The following is a 4,760-nucleotide window of genomic DNA, read 5'->3' on the forward strand; positions in this document are numbered from 1 at the left end:
GTGTTTCAAAAAAGTTGTGTTTCAAAAAAGTTGTGTTTCAAAAAAGTGTGAGTATAAACCAGTACTGTAATACAAAAATTTTCAACAAAAAGAGTCAATTTGAGCAGGAATGTCTCTTGAGGTGAAATTTTACAAGAAGCATGATCATTACCCCTCATCTTGATGCAGGCTTTCGATCCATGAGGTCCTCATAGAAAAACTGTTGGTTTATGGATTGGATGAGCAGAAGGTAGGCTGAAAACTGAAAATCGTAGGGCCTAGAGGGTGGTGATATGCAGAGCAAAGTCTAGTTGGAAACCACTAACTAGCCCTGTATCCAGTGGTCTGTACTGGGTCCAGTCCTGTTCAACATCTTTATTACTGACCTGGATAATGGAGCAGAGTGTACACTTAGGAAGCTGGCTGATGACACAGAGCTGGAAGTAAAGGATGGTAAGCCAGAGGGTCATTCTGCCATCCAGAGGGACCTCAAGAGGCTGGAGAAATGGGTGGACAGAAACTTCATGAACTACAACCAGGAGAAGTGCAAAGTCCTGCAGCTGGGGAGGAACAATGCCCTGAACCAGTATATACTGGGGACTACCCCGCTGGACAGCAGATTGGCAGGAAAGGGACAGGGAGTCCTGGTCCTCGTGGACACCAAGTTGAAGGTGAGCCAGCGAGTCCTTACTGTGAAGAAGGTGATTGGTATCCTGGTCTGTGTTAGAAAAAATATTGCCAGCAGGCTGAGTGTGGTGATTATTCCCTCCTACTCAGTACTGGTGAGGCCACACCTGAATACTGTGTTCACTTCTGGGCTTCCCAGTACCAGAGACACTGTGACATACTGGAGAGGATCCAGCAAAGGGCTATGAAGATAATGAAGGGACTTTAACTTTTCTCCTATGAGGAAAAGCTGACAGCTGGGACTGTTTAGCCTGGAGAAGAGAAGGTGCTGTGGGAAATCTTACTACTGTATTTAAATATCTGAATGGGGAGGGCGTAAAGAAGACAAAGCCAAACTCTTTTCAGCAGTGTTCAGGGACAGAACAACAGTCAATAGACACGAACTGAAACACAGGAGGCTCCATATGAACATGAGGAAACCCTTTTTTTTTTTACTGTGGGGGTGACTTTGCACTGACACAGGTTGCCCAGGGAGGTTATGGAATTCTCTGCCCTCAGAAATACTCAAAAGCCATCTGAACATGGTCCTGGGCAACTGACACAATTTGAGCTGCCAGTCCAAAGACTCCTGACTTAAAGTATTATTTGAAATTGAATGTATTTATGTTACAATTACAATATTTTACTACAGAGCCCAACTTAGAGCAGTTTTTCTTTACATTCATGTTGCTGATGAAGGCCAGGATTGCCTTTGCCAATTCTCAGAATGTAGGCTGTTACTTGTATTTATTGGATGGGGTGAGTCACAGTCTTTTGTACCATGAAAAATTTAATGTTACTATGCAAAAAGTTTCTGATGTTAATTATATGTATGTGCATGTCTTCTCCTTGTGTTCAAGGGTTTTTTCCCAGCCCTGTTTTCAGCATAGTCAGGAGAGATTGAAATGCTTTGTACTTACAGTAAACAATGTGATAATTATCAAACTGTTACCGGTACATGTTTGAAAAGGGGAGCTTTGTTTCATTCTAGTTACCGTATCTGAAGATCTGCTCTTAAGACTTCAGTTTTTTTTCCTGTACTGATTCACTGTATGAGGGATACTGTGTCCTGTTGACAGCACTCCCTTGCCCTGTGAGAAGGGTGTGCCCAGACTATTTCGAGCATCCTCTTGGCTGCTTCCTCATGCTTCATTTACGAATTCATACACTCAAGCACCTTTTTTATCAAGCCTATTCTGTGCCTTTGTCTGTTTACCCACCATCAGTTGGGATAGTAACAGCAACCGGTTTTCTACTAGTACAGGTATCCTAGAAAATATTCAGTGACCAAACAAACTAAATTAGTGGAGCTTTCAATGTGGACATGAGACAGTGGATTGCTGCCAACTGAAATGTAAAAAGTGAGTGGACACAATCTCAGGGTCAGTGTGTGTGGGACTGTGTAACATATACAGAAGGGCACAGCAAAATAGAGTGGGTAGACAGGAGCAGAGTATGAAGACCTACTGCATGAAAGGCACAGAAAATATAAAGGTTTTGTATTAACTGAAAGAGCAATTGCTAATGAAATGAACTAATATGAAGGAGAAGCAGATGAGTGTTTGGATTTGAATGAATAATAAAAGTGGAGAAATCAGCAGTGAGCGACTGGCAAGATTAAGCAGAAATCTGAAGGTAAGTTTGAGATGGAACATCAACAATATTGTGACGTAGAATGAAATACTTGGTCATGTGTTAAAATCTCATGATGAAGGAGCCAATATATTTTCTCTGATGAGTCCAGATCAACTTTTTCTGTGACTTTATGGCATAAAGGGAGGCTTAGAAAACTTACAGCTTCTAACAAGTAGTGTACTGTCTGCATTGCCACTGCAGCATTCCCTTGGTCAGAAAAAAGATGAGAAAATAATTTTCTAATATGTATCTTGAAAGCCTACTGGACTGGAGCAGAAACAAATGACAAAACGTTGCTATGTATTGTACATCAATGGAGCCACTCAAGTATTTTTTCCCCCATGATCCACAAAGTTACCTTGCTTGTGTAGTTAGATTTCTTTAATTGTTAGCAGCTGGTACAGCCAAAAGGTAGCTGACCATGAGAGGTGTCAACACAGTGTTTGAAGACTCATAAATGCCATAAAGAGCAAGTCAGCGTTTTTTTTTCATGCATTGCGTTTTTAAAGTTGCTTTGGCCACAAGTAGTTTGTGTGGATAATGAGCTTTACTGAAAGCTGGCTGGGGATGCGAAGAAAAGTGCTGGTTGTGAGGAAATACTGTTCTGTTTTCTGCTTCTGGTGGTTCTGTAACTGTTCCTACAAGGATCTGCTCTTAAATTAACCAGTTCTTCACTTCTAGACAGCCTCTAAAAACAATTGGATTTTATGTCACACACTAATCTCAGAGAACAGCAGCCATAAATTCAGTAGAAGCCAAGGCATTACATGACTGTTGAGATTATGTGGGGATTAGGAGAGAAAAATTGCAGTAGAATAGTAGCATTTACAGACACTTAATCAAGGAACGTGTTGTATTGGGAAACATACTTTATTTCAGATTTACTGTATATTTAACCTTTCTGGGATGTTTTTTTTGCAGATTTGAGTGTTTTGTCATTTAATTCTTGTCTACTTATAGTGTACAAACAATTCTGGACAGTTAAATGTGTAGAACTTTTTCCCATGTTTGAAAAACAGAAAACAAAATCAGACCTTTTAAAATAATGAATAATTTGATAATGAATTATCAGTTTTTTTCAGAAGATGATTGCGTCCATGGTTCCTGAGCAGACTCCTACCAAAGGAATGGTACCTACTCTAAATAAACTTATTAGTTACCAGTTTACATATCACTGAATACTGGAGCATAAAGAAATTCTTTAGGAACTGTTTGGAAAACAAGTTCATCTGTGTGAATGACAGCAGATTCATTGCTTGTAATTGAATTACAGGTGTTACTGACTGCAGTTATTTGCAAATACTGTAGTGACCTAAATCAAATCTGTAAAATACCTGCCTGAAATTGCCATATAATCTAGTCTGAGTTGTATGAGAGATTTTGAGTAAATTGGTCAGCAAAAAAACCCAAAAGAAATCAACAGGAGATTTAAGCATAGATGATTTGGTCAGTAATTTTATAACGGATAATTGTAATGCTCGATATGTAAAATAATTATTTAAAAGGAACTCAAGGCTCTAAAGAAAATACTTTTCAAAAGGTCAAATAGTGTAAGTACTGGTCGTCTTCAGTTGCTTTTACTTGCCTCATAAGGTTTATGCAGTAGCTTTCTTTTTAGTTCCAAGCATGTGAAGCTAACAAAAATTACTGGCTTCTGTCAGTGTCTCTTTGTTCTTGCCTAGTTTTCTCTTTAAAGTTTCAGTGATGTAGCATGCCATTGAACTTGCTCCTCATTGGATGGAATTGAAACGTGTTCCTTCATCTTGGTGTTTTTAGTGAGTTGTGTCTTCCCCAGAGTTGCTAGCCAGCCTCTTGCATTTTCGTGTAACTTGGGTCTGCTCCCCCTCATGGTAACATTTCCCTTCAAGGACTGTGTCAGGGGTGCTGCGTATGTTGAAAGGGCTTTGGACCATATTCAGAGAAAATTTTACTTTACAGTTGTTATCTTTTGGCTTAGATAAAGTTACTCTATATCAAGCGACTAATATTCTAATACAGCAGTTTTGGAACTGCTCTTGATTTGCCCCTCTTAAGTAAAATCCTGAAGTCTTTTTTTTAAATTACCCTGCCCATGTCATCTCATCTGCAGACTACAAGTGATGTCCTGTCATAGCTACATCTCCATAACTGACTTTTCTGCAAGGATTGAATTCTATAGTGTTTCTCTGAGAAAAGTGGTTTTCATTATTCTTTATGTCTTGCCAAGTTAAAAAGTAATTTTTTAAATGTAATTGAATACTGCTTGGACTTACCTGTCTTTGCAAAACTGAGGGAATTCATAGACAATCCACAAATTTGGCTCAAAAAGCAGAAGACAGTAATATGTACTATTTCACTGTATAGGGTGAGTACCACAGGAAAACACAGTAATAGTAATGATGTCACGATAATTTCAATGTTTACATTTATTTTAGACAAAGAGAGACAAAACAGTGCATATCTGAAGCAAATTCCAATGGAAAATAATGTATTAAAACTAA

Source organism: Corapipo altera, unplaced genomic scaffold, assembly GCF_003945725.1.
Source record: "Corapipo altera isolate COAL_440 unplaced genomic scaffold, ASM394572v1 22b, whole genome shotgun sequence".
Classification (NCBI taxonomy): Eukaryota; Metazoa; Chordata; class Aves; order Passeriformes; family Pipridae; genus Corapipo; species Corapipo altera.